The sequence below is a fragment of the Bos indicus genome, chromosome 13 (genome assembly GCF_029378745.1).
Source record: "Bos indicus isolate NIAB-ARS_2022 breed Sahiwal x Tharparkar chromosome 13, NIAB-ARS_B.indTharparkar_mat_pri_1.0, whole genome shotgun sequence".
Classification (NCBI taxonomy): Eukaryota; Metazoa; Chordata; class Mammalia; order Artiodactyla; family Bovidae; genus Bos; species Bos indicus.
In genome coordinates, this window is record NC_091772.1 from 47,204,029 (window position 1) to 47,225,742 (window position 21,714).

Genomic DNA, 21,714 nt, shown 5'->3' on the forward strand with positions numbered 1-21,714 from the left:
AGAGAAAGATATTTGAAGATGCTACTCTGGATGAAAGATGGAGAAAGGGACCATTAGCCAAGGAACACAGCGAGAAAAGGCAAGGAAATTAACCCTCCCCCTCACCCCTCCCCAAAGGCTCTAGAGGGAGGGCAACCCTACTAACTCCTTGGTTTCAGCCCACTGAAACCAATGTCAGGCTTCTGGCCTCCAGAAGGTAAAAGAGTACATTTTTGTTGTTTTAAGCCATCAAGTCTGTGATCATTTTTTACAGTGGCAACAGGAAAATAAGGGGAGTTATAAGGGAAGGGTGTAATCTGATTTGAATTTTGGAATGATTACCTCATTCTACTCTTTACTTTGAGATAGGATAAGGGAAGAAAACAGAGGCAAAGGGACCAATTGAGAGGCCTGTCCCAGGGAAGCAGGCAGTGGGGATGGAGTAACAGTGTCCAGTGAGTTTAAAGAGGTAGAGAAAAAAGTCACACTCCATCAGTAAAAAGATTTGGAAAGGGCCAGATTCCCACATTACACTGGGCTGCTAGGTAGCCATGCAGTCACAAACACTGCTGTGAGGAATATGGGCCGAGTCTGAGGCAGGTCACGGAACCCTATGATGCTGAAGACAGGAAACCCTGCCAGGTCTGTGCCCCAGGAAAGAGCCAGTGTGGAGCTCCCAGGGAGGGAATCCTGGCCCTGCTGAGGGGAGGGAGGTCAGGAGAGTGGCAAGGTCACCAAGGAGAGAGTAGGGAGGACTAAAGGGCAGGGCCAAGGGCAGGGATCCAATGAACCCACTAGGTTAGGCATAGGCAGGAAAAAAAGAGTCCCTGGAAGAGGAGGAAAAAGAGGAGACACAGTATCTTGGAAACCAAGAGAAGGAGTCCGTGATCAGCAGAGCCAGGAGCTGGTGGTGGGAACCCAAGGAATAGAAACAAAGAGCAGTCTCTGATTTACCACATAAGGTCATGAGGGACCTCAGCCAGAGCCAGTTCCTAAGTTTAGATAGAGTGGAAATCAGATTAGTGGTGCCTGTCCATTGACAGACCTCATCCTGAACATTCAAGTCTTTCTCCAGCCAGGGAAATGTTATCCTATACTAGCTTTGATTGCTGCTTCTCTTCCTTCCATTCTTGGTTTATCTTCTGCAATGTCTGTCCTCTCTCTCCAGCACTATTCAGTTCAGTTCAGCTGCTCAGTTGTGTCTGACTCCTTGCAACCCCATGGACTGCAGCACACCAGGCTTCCCTGTCCATCACCAACTCCCAGAGCTTGCTCAAACTCATGTTGCTGATGCGATCCAACCATCTCATCCTCCGCTGTCCCCTTCTCCTCCTGCCTTCAATCTTTCCAAGCATCAGGGTCTTTTCCAGTGAGTCAGTTCTTTTCATCAGGTAGCCAAAGTATTGGAGCTTCAGCATCAGCCTTTCCAATGAACACTCAGGGTTGATTTCCTTTAGGGTTGACTGGTTTGATATCCTTGCAGTCCAAAGGACTCTCAAGAGTCTTCTCCAACACCACAGCTCAAAAGCATTAATTCTTTGGTGTTCAGCCTTCTTTCCATCTCTCACATCCATACATACTTTTTTACTTACCAGGTTGATAAAAACCATCAAGTAGTCTGATGGCCCAAATGTGGGAATTCTCGAAAGTTAAGTCGCTCTCTCCCTAGTGAGTGATTTCACAAGGCCATCACTATAAATCTGACCTAGGCTTCCGAGGTGGCACAGTGGCAAAGAATTCGCCTGGTATACCAATGCAGGAGATGCAAGAGATGTGGGTTAGATCCCTGAGTAGGAAAGATCCTCTGGAGTAGGAAATGTCGACCTGCTGCAATATTCTTGCCTGGAAAATTCCATGGAAAGAGGAGCGTGGTGGGCTACAGTCCACGGGGTCACAAAGAGTTGCACACAATGGAGCACACACACAGATTCATTTGGCCCAATCTTTGTCTCCAGCCTGACTTCTCCCCACCAGCTTTTTCGTTTTTGTTTTGACTTTTACATTTCTTGGATTAGGAATGTTAGGAAAATACTTACACAGTCTACCATATTGTTGAACTGAAATTGCAGATAACTGATTTTAGGGCCCAAGCCTTTCTTTGTCTGTCTCAAGGATAACATCTGCATCTGTCTTCATAAACTTTCCAACCATCACCACAAATCACTGGCTACCCCCAGCCAGCAGAAGAGGGGAAAAAAAGGTAGCTAAATTTACCTACACTGTAAGGCAAACACAGAGCAAACAAAAGGCCAGAATTTAGAGTTCAGTCCAATCTTCCTTAAACAGAATATTGCTTCTCATACAAGGAAGAGTCAGAGGATGATGATTGATGGGGCTGGGATATGGATTCAATTGGACACTTTTGCCAAGGATGCCCACCAGTATCTACAGTCTTGAAGAGAGAGATCTGCTCAGCTAGCTAGTTGCAATTCTTCTGTCTTCTCTGTTAACAAGAATTTATGAAGCCCTTTTGGACTCCAAAATGCCTTGTAAGGATCATTTCCAAGCATCGCTTCCACATTGCCTTGAGAATACAGAACAACTCTTCACCATCTCTTGGAAGAGGGGAAAGTAAGAGAGAGGGGAAGGAGGGGGCTTCCCACATCAGCCAGCATCTCAGGCACAGAACTGAAACAGCTTACTGAGTCCCATACAGAGAAAGGAGAAGAGAGAAAGCATGGGACAGGAATGAAAGGGCAGATTTGACACAAATAATCTTTGACATTTAAAACATATTTAAACCTACTGAACCCCCACGCTGTGAACATGACCACTTAGCCCTCAAGAATTCTAAATCAGTACAACTTCTCTTTAGAAAAACGTTAAAAGATGGAATGCATGCATGTGTGTGTGCTAAGTGGCTTCAGTTGTATCCGACTCTTTGCAACTCTATGAACTGCCAGGCTCCTCTGTCCATAAGATTCTACAGGGAATAACACTGAAGTGGGTTGCAGTGCCCTTCTTCAGAAGATCTTTCCAACCCAGGGATCAAACCCACATCTCTTATGTCTCCTGCATTGGCAGGCAGGTTCTTTACCACTAGCATCACCTGGGAAGCCCCATTAACTATAAAGCGCATCTGCTAAAATGTCTAGAGACATGAATACTATTGGGCTTGCAGAGTCAGGACATGAGCCTCCTAGTCACCTAGACACTGGACACTTGCTGAGGCCACTAACCAATCAGTCCTCTCTTCTGGCACCACTTCATGCCCTAGCAGAATGTACTGGGTTCTACTTAGCTCCATTAAATACCTGTGTGATGCCATGCAGCTTGTCAGCAGAATCTAGTACTTCTCACATGAAGACCCTTCCTGCCTGCTCCCAGGACAACTTGAGGACACAATCTTCCCTAAGATCCAAGACAATGTCTTGACAAACCAAAGGTTCCTAAGCTACTGAAGATGATGACATCCCAGCTACAGAGAACTTTTGGGGCCTGCTTTTCATGCTCTGTGAGGGTACTCCTTCTTCTCAGACCCAAGGAAACTCACACATTCCCTAAACCCTGCCAAAACCACCTCCCCCTACAAACTGTTCCCACTATCCCTGGGTAGTGTTGAGGGGACGGCACCCACACCTCAGCCCGTCCTTCATCACAGCACTTACCACCACACAGAAACCACTCATTTAGTGTTTCTTTCTTCTCCTGAGCTTAGAGGTTTCTCTCTTTGGGGCCCAGATCCCACACTGTGTCTCTCTCCTGAAAATATTCCCATTCTCATTATTAGTTATTCGGTAACAATGGATTCAACAGTCAGCCCTAGGAAAGCTAGCCTGCTGTTTTATGTCAGGGAATTCCTAGAGGCAGAGGATTCTTGTGCACATGAGTTATTGAGGAAGTGACTTCAGGAGAAACCTGTAAGGAAGTGAGGGAAGCAAGACTGGGCTGGGGAAGGAACTGGAGCCTAGCCACAGCCTGATCCCATGGGAGCTCTAGGGTGTGAACAACTTCATGGAACTGTCCCACCCTAAGAGAGGCAGACCAGGCCTTTGTATCTGGCACTAGTCAGTCATTGGCTGAGAGTCACCCCTGGGAGGAGGGGGTGAGAGCCGAGGCATTCCCTGAAGAGCAGTTCTCAAGACTAGGGAGCAACTGAGACCTGTCAATAGTCCACACTTATAACATGCGGTAGATAAAGGAGATTGGGTGGATACCAGCAGCGACCACCACACATGCCCCACGTTAGGGCTTGAAACAGCTCCTGGCTCTGTCACCTTCTTCCACCCACTCTCAAGCTGGGAGGAAACAGCTGCCCACCCAGCATCAATGGGTGCAATGCAAGGCTGAGCTGCAGAAACGGGGACAGATGCCCGAGCCCTGGACCAGTAAAAACCCTGCAGCTACCCTGTAGCTGTTGCACAAGGGAGTTTTTCCTTTCTCTTTTCACAGACTCTCCACTCACAGGTGTTTCCAGACTCCCCAAGAATAAACAAGGGGCTCTCCAGGCCCTTGAAATTAACCAGCTCAACTTCCTATGAGAAGAGAAAGCATTAAATCCTTAGGAAGCTTAAGAAGGTAGAAAAGGCATTCGACGTTGTCTTAAAAGAACAGCTTTGTCTGTTCTTGGTTCTTGGTTCCTCCAAATTCCTGTGCCCTCACTCCCTTTCTGTCAGGGAGCCCAGAGAACACACTGAAGCTAATCTGGTTTCAGAGCATCGCCAGGAGGCGGCTAATCCCTACAAAGCTTCTGATTCAGCCTAGAGACCAAGTGTCTCTCATTTTATTGATCAACTGGAAAGTCCCAGAAGGCAAATAAAGAACAGAAACAGGGAAACCCCCGGCAGGAAAGCCCAGAGTGAGACGAAGAACCTCCTCAGTGGTTTCTTTGCTTCTTTGTTTCTGTCTTCCTGTTTCCAGAACCAGAGTCAGGCCCCACATCCTGACTCCCACCTCAGCTCCCCGGGTAGGATGGGAGTGAGGGAACAACAGCCAATTTATAGGACCCAGGCAGTCCCAGTCTCTAAGATATAACTGGAAGAGGGAGACAGGCTGGGAAAGGGGAGGGCTTATTCCACAAAGCATTCCCAGTGGGGTAAACCCCACGGAGCTATGCCCTGACCAGTGAGAAGGATATGCACTTGGCCAGGCCTCAACTGAAATCTAGGTGGAAAGGAGTAACAGTTGACCTCAAGACACACAGCATCTGAGGTTCTAATTCTGGGTGCTCATCTGAGTCTCTTGGAGTAGGAATGGGGTATGTTGGTGTGTGCTGTTGTGTCCGACTCTCTGAGACCGCCTTGACTATAGCCCACCAGACTCCTCTGCCGGTGGAATTTTCCAGGCAAGAATACGAGAGTGGGTTGCCATTTTCTATTCCAAGGGATCTTCCTGATCTAGGGATCAACCCACATCTTCTGTGTCTCCTGCACTGGCAGGCAGATTCCTTACTACCTCACCACGTGGGAAGCCAAGGGAGTGGGGTAGGAGGGTTGATTTGAAATTCCTGATGTTGAGGCTGCAACTCCGACCAATTTCTTCAGACCCTCCAGGAAGAGGTCCAGGCATGAGCATTTTTAAAACCTCCCCACGTCATGACAATGTACAACCACGGCTGAGAGCCACCATGAAATATGATGGAGATAGAGCTGTATAAACTGAGGACACCCCCAAACGCATCTCAAAGTAGTCTTTCAAGAATGGAAGGAAAAGAATTTTCTAAAAACAAATGAGTTGTCTTTTGCACCCCCCTCCCATTACCAAACTTCAAAGGGGAGAGGGGACCGCATAGAACATCCCCAAGGATGAGAAGAGATGCACAGAGCAGATGCAAGGGGCCCCATCCAGCAAACCAGGGCACCACACCACAGAAACCAGGAAGTCAGCTACAGGCCCCAGATGCAAATGAAACACCAACTGGAGGCCTGCAGCTTCCCCTTTTGAGGCCTCTCTCTACCCCTTTTCTGAACCCTGCTCTGCCCTGCCCTCTGGGGACAATCTGGAGCTCCAAGGTTGGAGAAAAAAGCTCTCTGACATGGTGCTTTATACTAGAGCATTGATCACTGCTTCATCAGGTCTCCAGAGGGACTCCACTTTATAACCAGGCAGTGAAAGAGGAGATAGTGCTGCCCCTCTGCACTTCAGCTCGCTAGGATGGCAGCAGGAAGAAGTATCAATGGCAAACAGGAAACCCCAGTCCTATTGCACCACATATGGAAGGAGACTTGAGCTATGGCCTGGGGCCCTGCCAAGATCTAGAGATTACAAGAGATGCCACCTGAGCCCGTCCTAGACAATGGCAAAATCTGGACTGCCTAGGAAGGAACAGCATACTTTCCCTTCCATTGCTTTCTTCAGTAAAAGGTCCACTTTCTGGCCAAACCCACATGCCTCCTCCATTCCTTTCCCACCCCTGGTGTCCAGGCCTCCAGGGAACCACCTACAGGGTTCTCAGTCACTCTGCTCTAGAAAAGAGCACTAAACAGCACAAAAAGGAGAGATAAGGTCAAGTGTACTGGGTATATGTACTCCATTTCCTCAGCTTTATTATGACTGCGAATACAAAGCTTTGCCCCTCTGCACCCAAAAAGATGTTAGAGGTTAGAGAAAAGGGAGAGGGGAAGGTAGTAAGTTGGTGCAAAAGTAACTGCAATTTTTGTATTGTTGAAATTTGCTGTTTGATCCTGGAATGCATTCTTAAATAAATGTGGTTATATGGCATCATTTTAATGCGTATTTCTTGCTTTATTTATTTATTTTTGGCTAATGACTTACTACTTGTTGTTTATATTCATTTTAGATCATGGAAATGACATTAGACAAAAAGCAAATTCGAGCAATTTTCTTATTAACTTGCAACATCAACAACACATTTGGCCTGGGAACTCCTAATGAACAGTGTGGTGGTGGTTCAATAAGTTTTGTAAAGGAGATGAGAGCCTTGAAGATGAGGAATGTAATGGCCGGCCATCAGAAGTTGACAATGACCAACTGAGAGCCATCAATGAAACTTAGAACCACATGGGAAGTTGCTGAAGAACTCAGCATTGACAGTTCTATGGTCATTTGACATTTGAAGCAAACTGGAAAGGTGAAAAAGCTTAATAAGTGGGTGCCTCATAAGCTGACTGCAAATCAAAAAAATTGTCGCTTTAAAGTGTCATCTCTTATTCTACACAACAACAAACCATTTCTTGATCGGACTGTGGCGTGCAACAAAAACATGATGACCAGCTCAGCAGCTGGACTGAGAAGATGCTTCAAACCACTTCCCAAAGCCAACCTTACACCAAAAAAAGGTCATGATCATTGTTTGGTGGTCTGTTGACAGTCTGATCCACTATAGCTTTCTGAATCCTGGTAAAACCATAACATCTGAGAAGTACGCTCAGCAAATCAATGATATACACCAAAAACTGCCATGCCTGCCGCTGGCATTGGTCAACAGAAAGGGCCCAGTTCTTTTCCACCACAATATCCGAATTCATGTCGCACAACCAATGCTTCAAAAGTTTAACGAATTGGGCTGTGAAGTTTTGCCTCATCCGCCACATTCACTTGCCCTCTCACCAGCTCACGGACAGAGGAGCCTGGCAGGCTGCAGTCCATGGGGTCACAAAGAGTCGGACACGACTGAGGAACTTTCACTTCACTTCACTCAGCAACAAACTACCACTTCTTCAAGCATCTCGACCACTTTTTTGCAGAGAAAATACTTCCACAACCAACAGCATACAGAAAATGCTTTCCAAGAGTTTGTGGAATCCCAAAGCAGGGATTTTTAAGCTACAGGAATAAACAAACTTATTTCCCATTGGCAAAAATGTGATTGCAATGGTACCTATTTTGATTAATAAAGATGTGTTTGAACCTAGTTACAATGATTTAAATTTAAAAATTTATAGTCCAAAACCACAAAAATGTTTGCACCAACCTAAATAACTAAGAGGTTGGTGCATCCTGCCTGAGGAGGGATGGCACTTTCATGCAGAGGCAGGCAGCAAAAACAACTAACAGAAGACTAGTCAAAGGAAGCCCTGATCACCCGTTTTCCTCACAAATAGTGAACAGAACAATCACAACAATATTACTACGCTAATAATAAAACAACAAATGTGAATAATAGATGACTAACAGAAACGCAAGCTTACTACAGGCTAGCTATTACCTGTTTTGACTCATTTAATGTCCATAACAACCCCATGTAGAAAGAAATCTTAATAGTCTCACTTTGCACATGAAGCAAACGAAGCACAAAGAAGTTAAGTATTAATAACTTGTCCAAAGACACACAGTGAGGAAGAGAGAGCTGGAGTTCAAACTCAGGACTGTCTGATGCAAAACAGAACTTATATTTACTACAGCTGCCTTGCAGTGAAGAAGTTTTCAGCTAAAAATCACCTGACCCGGCCATATTCTAGAGAAATATATATCAGAATCCCCCAGTTCAGTTCAGTCGCTCAGTCGTGTCCGACTCTTTGCGACCCCATGAATCGCAGCACGCCAGGCCTCCCTGTCCATCACCTACTCCCTGAGTTCACTCAAACTCACGTCCATCGAGTCAGTGATGCCATCCAGCCATCTCATCCTCTGTCGTCCCCTTCTCCTCCTGCCCCCAATCCCTCCCAGCATTAGAGTCTTTTCCAATGAATCAACTCCTCACATGAGGTGGCCAAAGTACTGGAGTTTCAGCTTTAGCATCATTCCTTCCAAAGAATCCCCCAGAGGGCTCATTAAATACAGATTCCTTTTCTCCCACCCCCCAATTTCTGATTCAACACTTCTGGAATGGAGTCTGAGAAGGTATATCCCTAACAAGCTTCCAAATGCTGCTGGTGCTCCTGGTAACAAGACTCTAAAAGCTTTCGCCTATTCCTTAAAAGAACTCTTTATTTTTATCACTTTCAGTTCAGTTCAGTTCAGTTCAGTCGCTCAGTCGTGTCCGACTCTTTGCAACCCCATGAATCACAGCACGCCAGGCCTCCCTGTCCATCACCAACTCCCAGAGTTCACTCAAACTCACATCCATCGAGTCAGTGATGCCATCCAGCCATCTCATCCTCTGTCGTCCCCTTCTCCTCTTGCCCCCAACCCCTCCCAGCATCAGGGTCTTTTCCAATGAGTCAACTCTTCGCGTGAGGTGGCCAAGGTACTGGAGTTTTAGCTTTAGCATCATTTCTTCAAAAGAACAGCCAGGACTTTCCCACTTTAAAGATGAGGAAACAGAAGGTTGTGTGACTTGTCCCAGGTCACAGAGCTGACATGAACAGTGTTCCTTTTCTGGTGCCTTGGCTAAGCACTGGGCATGAGAGGCTCCAAGTAGGACAGGCAGCTGGAGGCTGGCTTCAGCTGCTGGCCACAGAATGCCCCAGAGTCCTGGGGAAGACAGGTGAGTCAGTGACTGGCCTGGCAGACAACCTGCAGGAAAAGCAGACCCTGCAGGAGATAGAGATCCCACCCAGAGACCTGGGTACTTGCAACGTCACAGGGCCATGAATGCCCAGACATATCTCACCCTCTGTCTACAGAACAAGCTATTCCTCACATTCATGGGCCCCACAAACTGTCTGTTCCTCGTTCTGGACAATGCCTGGGGGTCTAACCATAGCTCCAAGGCCCCTGCTGACAGGGAACCTCACTCCTATCCCCGGAGAAGCCTCTGTCTGGTACACCTGCCAGACGAGTACATGAGATTCGGCAGGTGGTCAAGTGGGCTCCCTCGTGCCAGGAGCATGGTCTGCAAAAGCCCCAGCTTCTTCCACTGACAGCTTGGGCATTGATCCTTCTTGCTCAGGCCTTTTGCACACTGGTCTGAATTCTTCAGTGTGCCTGTGGAAGCTCTGAGGAAATGGTCTGTTTCCTGCTAAGAAGACCTGTCTCCTACTCCCATGCTAGTAGGCCAGGTGAGTGACCTGGAGAGTCACAACAAACCCCCCCTCCGCCCTACAATCACACCCCCCCGCCCCCCACAATCCCGCTCTCCTAAACAATCACCTCACAGGCCCAGGTGAGTGACCTGGAGAGTCACAACAAACCGCCCCCCCTACAATCACACCCCCCGCCCCCCACAATCCTGCTCTCCTAAACAATCACCTCACAGGCCCAGATGAGTGATCTGGAGAGTCACAACAAACCCCCCCCCCCACAATCACACCCCCTGCCCCCCACAATCCCGCTCTCCTAAACAATCACCTCACAGGCCCAGGTGAGCAACTACTTGTTTATAGGGAAGTCTCATCTACATCCCCAAGTTTTTGACTTTCTGGATGCATATTTAGAAGGAAACCCAAAGACCCTTAGCTTCATGTCAAATAAGCAGGGTGTTGGAATGGGACCAAAAAGACATAAAGAAAGCAAAAACTCCATACAGAAAAAGCTCTGTGTGTGTGAATGTGTAGGTGTAGATGTGTGAGGAAATGTATAGGTGTAAATGTGTAAGAGAGTATGCATGTGTAAATGTGTAAGTATCGGTGTGAGGGAGAGTGTAAGTAAGTGTGCAAATGAATGTGTAGGTAGGGGTGTATGACAGAGTGTATGGAGAGAGAGGGAGTGTGTGTGTGTGTGTATAAAGAACTTTGACTATAGCTCAGAGAACCTACAAGACTTAGAAAGATAACTTCCAATATCTACAGGCCCCCAGGGAAGGGCCTAGTCACCTCTTCCTCCCTAAAGCAGCACCTCCATCACCTTCACCCAAAGGGGTTCTGCCAAGATGTGTCCCCTCACAGGATAAAACTCAACGAAGTGCAAAATTCCATATAACTGACTTGGCACGAGCAAAGAATGGGAAGTTGGTGGAGGCAAATAAGACTAAACATCCCTTGACCTGCATTTCTCAAAACCGAGGGTTATTTTATGGGATATTTAAAGTCCTACCTTCCGAAGGGCAAATTAAGCTCTCCTCCAGCCCAATAATTACAAGATTCAAGTGGAGCCCTGTCTCACAGGGAGGGCCCAAGATCTGTGTCACCCTTCGTGTTCTGAGCCTCCACTTGCCATCAGCTCGGCAGGGAGTGCTGGCTTACCCAGGCCAAGCTGGGAGGCGGCCGCCAATGCCCCACTTCCTACAAGCACAGGTTTCTCTCTGGCCACACTTCCTGTTTACTGAGTGCTTCTCTGAGACTCATCTCTGACCTCACATCCCCTTCCTAAGGATAGCCCAGCGGTCCTTCCCTTTTTTGGTGCTACTGACTGAGACTCAGCTTTGTGTGCAGAGATCTTAGGGTTTCCCCTCCTTGCTTCCCCGGAGCCAGGATAGGAAACGCAAAAGCCTAAAGTGCTGGCTTCCTTCACCCCCAGGTATGGGCAGGTTCCTTGCCCTTGGAAGCAGTAAGGAAGGGCAGGCAGAGGAGGGTCCAGCAAGTACTGAGCCTCCCCCTGGGGGCAGCCATGGCGCAGCATCTGATATCCACCCTTTCTTAACCTCGTTAACACCCTACAGTATATACAGGCAGGGAAATTCAGCCTCACACAGCAGATCTTGGACCCAGGAGAGACAGCTCATCCAGGGGTTTCCAGAACATTTCCAGGAGGCTCAGGGGAAGTTTTACACAAAACCACACTCACACTCTCCTCCTCCTGTCCTGCAACCAGCTGACTAACCTAAAGAAAAATCAGCACCATGAAAAACTGAACTTCTCAAAATGGTCTTCAAAGGCCATTTCTGTAAAGTCTTTTCACTTCCCCCTCACTGTCTGGGATTCAAAGAGCAGCTGGGCAGAGAGAAAACAGACAGAGCCAGGTAAAGTAATTGCCAGAGAGCACAGTACGTACATCTGTCCCTCCCAGACCTACATTTTCTCAGCAACTTGCTGGAGGGCGGGCAGTTTCCTCTGGGAGCTTGATTAATGAGGAACTTAAAGCATTTTCCATAGAACAAGGCGTCCCACAGCAAAGCCACTTGACCTACTCCCTTGATCCCTGAATACAGTCACGCAACCTAGTACCCAGGTTCTGGGGACTGACGCTTCCTGATGTCCTCTCACCTCAGACCAGACTGAAACACACATACATACCACCTCCCCTGCCTCCACTCCTCTGCTCCATGTCCCTGATTATCCTGTCAAATACACAACCCACCATACACACAAGAGAGCAATCCTTGGCCCAGATGTCTATAAAAGCTTGCATGGAGCTTTAGGAAGAGGGCACTGATTATCTGAGGCCACTACCCTTTCCCCAGAGTACTTAGGATCTCATGGACTCCACCAGTTAAAGTCTTCTCTGCATCCCAGGCAGGCTGACCCTGCCTGTGGACAAAGCATTCAGCAGCCGCCACAGGTGCCATGGTGGGTATTTAGTAAGTTGAGTTGAGCCACAGGATCTGGAATACACAAAGGATGTTTCAAATAGAAAGGCTGAGGCTCTCATTCTCATTCTTTAAGTAAGATAGTATCAACAATCCAACTTCCATCTGGTTTGGACCTTACTCACTACAGGATAGCTGTTAGGTTTAAGGCACAGTAAACCCCAAGCACACTCTCTGTCCCACCACCACACACAAAAAACCCTGGGATATGATGATTTAGTAGTAGAGGCCTGGGGCCCAAGGCCCAGCTGCTAGCAACCAGCAAGTCCCAAATGTGATTAGTTGTGATGCCCACTGGCTGTCCACCTTTGTTCTGCTTGGCTGAGATGGAGGTCAGACCTTGACCCCCATCCCAGGTGATGGCAGCAGAAGCAACAAGGATGGCCAGGTCCTTGTGGCCCAGTCTGAAATGAAAATGCAAGAGACCAAATACCACAATTCTCTTCAGGGCTTCCTTGTTCCTTTTCTTCTTTTATACGAGTAAAACGGATTTTTTTTTTTTAATTTTAAAGATATAGAAAAGCAAAAAGATTAAGATCAACAAAAGGACAATTACAGTACAATTCCACTCTTAAAAGAAACCTAGAGTAGGCAAACTCAAGAAGATGTTAACAGAAGTTACCAGCAGCTGGGGTGAGGGGAATGAATGGAGAGTTAGTGTTCAATGGTACAGAGTCTCTGGAAAAGTTCTGGAAATGAATAGTGGCTATGGTCATACAACACAGTGAATGCACTCAATGCCATTGCTATGGTCTGAATGTTTGTGTCCTCTCCCAACTCATATGCTGAAATCCTATGATGGCATTAGGGGCAGGGGTGGGGGGGGGGGGGTGGGCTTTGGGAGGTAAATTAGGTCACAAAGGTAGAGCCATGAATGGGATTAAAAGAGACCCCCAGCTGCTTCTGCCACAGGAGTGTATAATAATAAGTCTGTGATCTTGAAGAGGACCCTCACCTGACCATGTTCACAGCCTGATCTGACTCCCAGCCTCCAGAACTGTGAGCAGTAAGTTTCTGTTTTTTATAAGTCACTCATTCTGTGGCATTTGTTATACAACATAGCTCAAACGGACTAAGACAGCCACTGACCCGTACACTTAAAAATGGTTAAAAAGGTGAATTTTATATTGTGCATATTTTAAATACAATAAAAAACTGAAAATACTTAATATAAGAAAATGTAAGATTAAAATCTTCCAAAATTCCACCAGTCAACGACAATCACTGTTAATATTTTTCCATATACCCTTACAGAGGCAAATATAAATGGACCTTACAAAACCAGCACATTGTTTGGAAATGGCAATTGAGGAAAATGGCAACCCATTTCAGAATTCTTGCCTGAGGAATCCCATGGACAGAGCCTGGTGGGCTACAGTCCATGGGGTCGTTAAGGAGTTGGACACAACTGGATGACTGAACAGTAACAACAACAGCACAATGTTTGGTAACCTACTCTTTACAAATGTATATTTTCCCATGTTAACAGATACATATCTATATCCTAAATATTTTATAATCACACGGTATTTTAATGTAGAGATACACCATGATTAACAAATTTACTATTTGGGGGCATTTAGTCTCCATTTTTGGTTTTATTATTATTATAAACAATATTTCACAGGACATTGCTCATGCACTTATTTTTCTGCACGTGTCCAATTCCTCTGGGTGGAATTGCTGAATCAGGGACTCCCTCAGAAGGGTTATCAATAGAGCCTTATGAGTAAAACCCAACCAGGAAGGCTGAATTCTGTCATATAGAAGTCTCTTCTTCCACATGAACTTTTCCTGGATTCCATGTGGGTGTCTACAACTTTGCACAGTGGTTCAGGAAAGGGCGTATCATTTCCATATCCTCTTTACCCACTCCCCAGTCCTCCTGGGGACATATCATGCCTAGGTCATTAAGTGAAACTGGCACACAAGGAAAGCAAAATTTACTGAGATGGTTCCACTGAAATCTCCTGTGCCAGCAGGAAAGACTATAGTAAAACTTAAACTCTAGGATGGCCCAGTGCTGGGTGCCCCATGGTGAGTAACCTCTGTGTAGACACATGAAAGGTTTTCTTTTGTTAAAGGTTTTTTTTGTATGGACAGAAGGAGATTGCAATGGACTCTTCTTGAGGAGACCAGGGATTAGAAGGGACCTGTGGAATGATCTAATCTCTACCCTTGGAGGAGAGGAAATCAAGGCTCCACCCCAAAACTCATAGCATAGACACTTCAATAATTTTTAACTGAACCCCATAAGTGTCTCATACACAATGATTCAGTCAGTTTAGGGCACAGTTGAACATACCCAAATTTTGACACCTAGTACAGTTCTTTTTTTAAAAATATTTTGGGCCATGCTGCATGGCTTCTGGGATCTTAGTTCCCCAAACAAGGATCCAACCCACGCCCCCTGCAGTGGAAGCACTAGAAGTGTGGAGTCTTAACCACTGGACTCTGCCAGGGGAGTTCCGACACCTAGTATTTCTTTTTACCTAGTAATTACCTGCTGCTGCTGCTAAGTTGCTTCAGTCGTGTCTGACTATGTGTGACCCCATAGACGGCAGCCCACCAGGCTCCCCCGTCCCTGGGATTCTCCAGGCAAGAACACTGGAGTGGGTTGCCATTTCCTTCTCCAATGCATGAAAGTGAAAAGTGAAAGTGAAGTCGCTCAGTTGTGTCTGGCTCTTTGCGACCCCATCGACAGCAGCCTACCAGGCTCCTCCGTCCATGGGATTTTCCAGGCAAGAGTACTGGAGTGGGCTGCCATCGCCTTCTCCTAGTAATTACCTAGGTAATTCTTATCCTCCTCACCTGTCTACAAAATGGGAAATTAAGACACTGATCACATCCCAGTCCAGTCAAGGCCAGGTGTGTGCTGGAGCTGGCTCCTACTGGCTCTCGAGCCTCTCTCTCCAAAGCATAATTCTTCATGGTCCACCACAATACCCATTCCCAAATCCATCACAGCCTCACCTGTACTATTCAAAGAGCCAGCAAACGTTTGCCGGATGCTCGCTGTGTCTGAGCACGTATCACAGTGAGACAGTTATCATTTCCATCATTCAGTTGGGGAAACTGAGACTCAGAGCCTTTTTTTTTTTCTTCTCACTTTTTATTAACTCAACCATATTTAAAAGGAATCCAAGATGTCAAAAGCATTTTGCAGGATGCTACTGAAGTATCAGTCAAGGACTCAGCTCTCAAATTGCACAAGGTGAGAGAGAGACAACAATGGAACAAGGAAGAAAGGGATGGGCAAAATGTGAATGAGAATGCAAAAGAGGGGGCTATACTCCCATGGGGCACAGTCAGGGAACAATTCCTGGATGCAGTGACATTGGAAGTAACTGGAAACGTGGCCCCAAGCTTTTCAGGTCCTGCTGGGTGGGAGGAATCGTCCACTTTTTATCAGAACCAAGGTTTATTTTTATTTTTTCCGTTATGGTTTATTACAGGATATTGAATATATTTCCCTGTGGTACACAATATGACCTTGTTGTTTATCCATTCTACATATAATAGTTTTCATCTGCTGGTCCCAAACTCCTAATCCAACCCTCTCCTGCACTCCTCCCCTTTGGCAAGATCTATTCTCTATGGAGAGGCAAAGACTTAAAATGACTTTTAACTACAAACTAAAGACTTAGGTTGGTTCCCCCAGAGGTTGACCATAGGACAAGGATTCAAGTCCAAGTCGAAAGGGAGTGGGAAAGTGAAAGAGGGAAGGGAAGGCAGCCAGTGACAGGAGTCAGTTATTATTATAAGCAACTGTGAAATGGTCTTACTAAGCAACTCTGAAAGACAGCATAGAATATGCCCCAAAGCTGCCCCAGCAGAGAAGTGAGGGAGCTGGAGCATTTATACACTTGCTCCCAACAGCACTGGTTGAGGTCAAGGGAACACAGAATGGATGCTGACAGCATCTATTCCATTGCCCAAGATTATGCAGCTAGAAAATTTGAAAGTCATTCAAACTCCAAATCCAATACCTTTTTCATTATAGAAAGGAGCAGTTAATCAAACTAAGACTATGGGCAAAGTGCCATGCTGGTAAAAGTAAATGTATTTGCCAAATGATCTCGGTGTAATATGTCCAAGGAAATAAAATGTATCTTTTTGCTAATTTTTATCAACATAAGGATTAGGAAAAGCCATTCTAAGTCACTTTGCTCATCCCACAAGAATTAACCAAATGCCCGTTCCCTGCCCTTTCTTCAGTGAGAGGTTGCCTTCTCTAGTTCAGTCACAGCTGCCTTGGACAGGAATTCTACAGCCTCAAGCAGTCGTCCTTGAGCAGCTGCATCAACCTCTGATTACAGGCTCCAGAGTCTACCATCCAAGGGATGATTAAAAATGACCTCCTGGCCACCTAGCCAATGGAATCTGGAGGATGTTCCTGTTTACTGCGCTCTGCTTCCCCTCTGCCTCCCGCTCCATCCCCTCCCCCACCACGTCCTCCATAGGAACCCACAAATAATCAAACAATTGAAGTCAGTAATCATGGGCCTGTGGTAGCTAACCCAGCCTTAAGGATTTATTTAAAATTCTTCTGGAGAGGCAGGGAGTGTTTAAATAGCACGGTATGTCACTGGGATAAATAACTGGACCATATTGTGATGAGTAGTGGGATGAGCGAGGAGGTGCAGAAAAGGACAACTGCCCTAGTTTTACAAACTCTATAAATTGCAACTATGGCTTGAAGACAGACTGGATGTCTTGTTCCATCCCCCAAAACACTGCTGAGACCTTCCCAGTTTCTCACTCTGGGCAGAGGAAAAGGAACGTGGACAAATCCTGAGACTGCTCTCGGGATTGTCCAGTTTCCCCAAGCTCTCCAAGGGATTCTCTGATAATCTCGTCCCACCTCTGCATGAACCCCAGAGAAGTGGACTCTGGAGCAGGGTGAAACCACTCTCAGGAGGGTGGGGATGCTGCCAGCTAGAAATACAGCAGGGGCAGATACTGCGCAGGCCCTGGCCTGCTTGGCCAGGTGCAGAGGGCATATTACCTTCCCCTGGACAAGGATGTGACTAGGGGCTCCAGGTCCCCTGGCCTTCTCTCAACCAGGTCCGCCAAAGGTGTCCTCATCATTCTAACCGGATTTCACCAGCATAAAAACAAGGACAGAGGAACATGGGGTGTGTTTAGGTTGCATGTCAAAGATCTACTCAGTACTCCACTTCTGCTCTCCCTTTTTCTGAAGGAGGAGCAGGATTCACCTTCCAGCTTTCTTAGCCCAGGGAATCCTGAATTGAACCAGCCCAGACTCCCAGACATCTCTACATCCTTACCCCAGGGCAAGAACTACCCTCTTTCTAAAGCTACCCTGCCTCTCTGAGCTCAGCCTCTTTGAGGCCCTCTTCCATCCCCTTGAGACCCACTGGATTGCTGCAGCTCCCAGGCATCAGGCTGACCTGTTCAGAGGAGAAAGCACAGTTGCTGCCCATACTCATGGCCTTACTCGAGTCTCTCATCCCAAATGGGCACCTCGCAGGCTGACTTCAATTTTAGTCCCTAAAACACTGAGTTTGGACACAAGTTTAAAACAAAACAACAAAAACAAGCAAACAAACAAACAAAACCTCTTCTCAAACAATGTAATATAGCTTAGCCACAAGAGGTTTAATTCTTCAGACCACCTGAAGAAAAAGTTTCCAGTAAGTAAATGTAGATTGATGAATAAAATAAATCCATCCCCAGATTCTTCAACCAGATGCTCTGGAAAGAAGGCCCCTGGTTCTGTCTCACAGCTGTTTAAAAGAATCATTGTTTCTAATTCTTTCTTCCCATTGTACCAAGATCAACTGTGACAGGAATTGTTATTTGTCAGCTCATTGGTGCCTACATTCACTCATCACATGTAAAGTACATACTATGAACTTGGCCAGCTCTAGACAACTCTGTTCTCTGGGAGAACAAGCTCTAGGGATCCAGATTCCACACACCTGGGAATAAAGTGCATCGCAGGGTTCAGAAGCCTGGCCCTCAGCTCCTTCTGTCACTGAGGGGCAGAGGTGCAGTGAGCAACTCAGGACCCAAAGAGCGCCCCAGGATAAAATGGAGCCGCATGTCTCCCTGTCAGGCCACTGTGCCTCTCTCTGTCCCTAGGGCTCTCCCAGCTTAGGAACTGAGTGCAATGCAGGCGCTCAAAATGCAGTGGTGGCCAGAGTCGGCCCAAGGCACTTGCCTCTTCAGTGAGGGAGGACGCAAAGCTGAGGTTCTCAACGACCTCAGGCTCTGGAGGCAGGCCAAGAGCCGGCAAAGGGGAAGTACAAGGAGGACCCAAGGCCCTAGGCGTCCAACGCCCTTCTGAAGGCCAAGGGAGGCTCAGGCGCTGTTGGTTGGGACTCGCCTCCAGGGAACCCTCGGTTCAGTCGGGAAGAAGAGAACCGGATTAGGATCGGACACCACCACCCACCCAAGCCCCCGGGCTGTCGGGGCCTGACGTCCCTGCACCTGCCCGCCCGGCAACTTCTCGCCAGGGAGTCCCGGGGGACCCCGGGAATAAGGTGGCGGGGGGGGGGGGGGGGGGCGAGGGAGGGCTTCCTGACGCCGCCCTTGGCGCGGAGAGATGGAAGAACCCCCCAGGGAATCGAGGGGGAAGGACGAGCCTGGACCACTCTGTCCCTCAGAAGGCGGGCTGGCCGGGGTTCCGCGCCTACGCGGCCCCAGCGGAGTCCGCACGCCCTGGAACCCCCAGCGTCTGGGAAAGGAGAGAGGAGAACAGGCGCTGAGGGACTGAGGGGCTGACACGGAGGAAGCGGGGGACACTGCGAGAAAACTTTCCGCCGGGGGAGAGAGGACCGCCCAGTGCGCCACACCTCGCGCCCCGCAACTTGCTCCGGGAGCCTCGCTCCCAGCCGCCCGCGCCCCGCGCCTTGCCTGCGTCCGGAACCGGCTGCATCTCGCGCGCGCTGCGGGGACCGTGGAATTGGAAAGTAGGGGGGCGGGGGTGGCCGCGGAGCTCGTTCAGCAGTCGGCGGGCCAGGCTCCCTAGCAGCTCGGCAGAGCTTGCTGCAGCCGCGCAGTTGGGGGTCGGGCGCCCCGCCCCCCTCCGCCCTTTTTCGTCCTCTCTCCTGCCCCTCTGTCTTTATCTGCCTCTATCGGATCTGACCGCCCTCCCTTATTCTTTTCTCTAGCTCTCCACCTCTCCCTCCACCCTGCTTCCCTGGCCTTTCTTCTTCCCCCTCCTCTCGCGGCCCCCCGCCCCCTGGGGGCGGGGCTTCTCCCCTCCCTCCAAGACAAAGCTGTGGCTGCGCGTCGCCTCCTTCCCTCCTGCGAGTCAGGGCTCAGGCTGCAGGCGCCTCTTCCGGCCTGGGGTGGAGGGGTAGAAGTAAGAGGGTGGGGAGGATGAGCTGGCTCACTCACTGCATTCTCCAAAACCTCCGAAAGGGATGTAGTCTTGGCCCTTGGCTCGCTCTGGACCGTGATAGCCACTCCCCGCGAAGCCCTCGTCGAGCGCCCTGGATTCCCCAAGCAGAGAATATGGGATATTTTTTCTAACACCTGCTTATTCCAGAAAGGGTTTGAGCTGAGCAAGGCCCTTTGGACTTCGCGGGCTTTCGCGGGCTGGCACACATGACAGCAATATGCAGGCCAAGTTTCTTTGTCCTCCTCTCACCTCCCCCTCTTAGTCATCCCTGAGCCTCCATGGCCTCTCAGTGTACAGGGATCCCTAGAGTACCCCAGATGAGGGGCGCTTTATCTGTTCCCTCCTTATCGCAATTCTCCCCCAGCCCCACAAACATACTATGGGCTTCCTGCAATGCAGGAGACCTGGGTTCTATCCCTGGGTCAAGAAGATCCCCTGGAGAAGGGAATGGCAACCCACTCCAGTATTCTTGCCTGGAGAATTCCATGGACAAAGGAGCCTGACGGGCTATAGTCCATGGAGTCGCAGAGTCAGAGACGATTGAGCGACTAACATACATACTCCAGCCCTGTAAAGTTGATCTCCAGGCCTTTTGGTGTCAGAGACTAAGGGTTAAACTATACCTCAGGGTACAGCTGGGTCAGCTCATCCCTCCTGGAAGCCAGACACACTTTATAAATTCATTGTTTGGTGCATGCAATGTGTTTCCCTTAGAAACAATGTTATAAATGGTGATCTGCTTCCCAGGCTGGCCACAAAAGTCTTTTGAATCCAAAATGCAGCTGAAGGTTAGTGGTGAAAACTGTGTCAGCTACCCCAGAACAAGGAGACCACTGATGAACTTTTTCTATAGGAAAAAACTCTTCTGGTTCCTTCCCAGTGAGCTGTAAAACACAAAAGCTCAATCATTAATCCCCCTTCCCCCACCCCCCAAACTTTGGAGTTAATTCTCAGTAAGCTTCTTTGCTTTGCAAGTAATAGGAGCACCTTCAGGGAAATGTATTTTGAGGACATGAGGATTTCCCTCCAACATTAAGGTCAAAATTACAGGCAGAGCTCCATAAGAAGCAAATACAGAACTTGAAGGGCTTCCAGTAACCCAGAAGGTCTTCTCTGAGAAGCCAACTCTTCTCTTTCATCATAGACTGGCCTTCCCTGCACCCCAGACATATGCCAAAGAGTGGCCATCACTTCCATCACTGGGGCTTAACGCTCCTGTTGAAGAAAGCAGCCAGATAATTTTTCATGTTTTCTTGCAAACTTCTACCCCCAGGAGGCACATGACCTCAAAGAAGCAGCAGAAAAGTATTTCTAGAGCCATCCTCCAGTAGAAATACAACGCATGCCCACAGATGCAATTTAAAACCTTGTAGTCACATTAAAAATAGTAAAAAACAAAAAAAGTGAGATTAATTTTAATAATATATTTTATATAAACCAACATAACCAAAATATTACTATTTCAATGTGTAGACAATATAAAGAAAGTTATTCATAAAATATTTTACATTCCATTTTTGTACTAAGGTTGAAATCAGGTATGTATTTACACTTCAGTTCAGTTCACTCACTCAGTCGTATCCAACTCTTTGCGACCCCATGAACCGCAGCATGCCAGGCCTCCCTGTCCATCACCAACTCCTGGAGTCCACCCAAACCCATGTCCATTGAGTTGGTGATGCCATCCAACCATCTCATCCTCTGTTGTCCCCTTCTCCTCCTACCCTCAATCTTTCCAGGCATCAGGGTCTTTTCAGAAACTCTCAACTTGAGGATTAAATTTTGAAATAAAAATTTAAAAATACTTGATCTGTATTAAGGTTTTATGAAACTTTCACTTGAAAAAAGTATATTCACATGTACCCAAGTTGTTCCAACATGCTTAAAATTTCCCAATAATTGAATTATCAGTTTTTAAATTTGTTTTAACAATTAAGCTTACATAAACTTAATATTCAGTTCCACTAGTCACATTTCAAGTGCATAATAGTGACATGTGGTTAGTAGCTACCATATTGGGACCGCACAAATTTAAAGAGCAAGGAGGTCACTGAGGAGCTTGGCGTCTCAAAGCTGATTTCCCTTTTCTCTTTAGCAAAACAGTGACAGAAGTATC

The 21,714-nt window shown here is 47.5% G+C and overlaps 1 protein-coding gene across 3 annotated transcripts in view; it reads right to left on the reverse strand.

Annotated features, from left to right (window-relative positions):
- RASSF2 (Ras association domain family member 2) overlaps positions 1-19,420 on the reverse strand; it is a 59,101-nt gene extending 39,681 nt beyond the window's left edge. The window contains exon 1 of one of the 3 annotated variants that reach the window (XM_019973352.2): positions 19,109-19,420. The gene's annotated coding sequence lies outside the window, so the exon portion shown is untranslated. Of the gene's footprint in view, positions 1-10,794; positions 12,998-19,108 lie in introns of those variants that run through there. The other 2 variants (XM_019973353.2, XM_019973355.2) reach the window with 2 other exon arrangements.
- Positions 19,421-21,714: the final 2,294 nt, after the last annotated feature.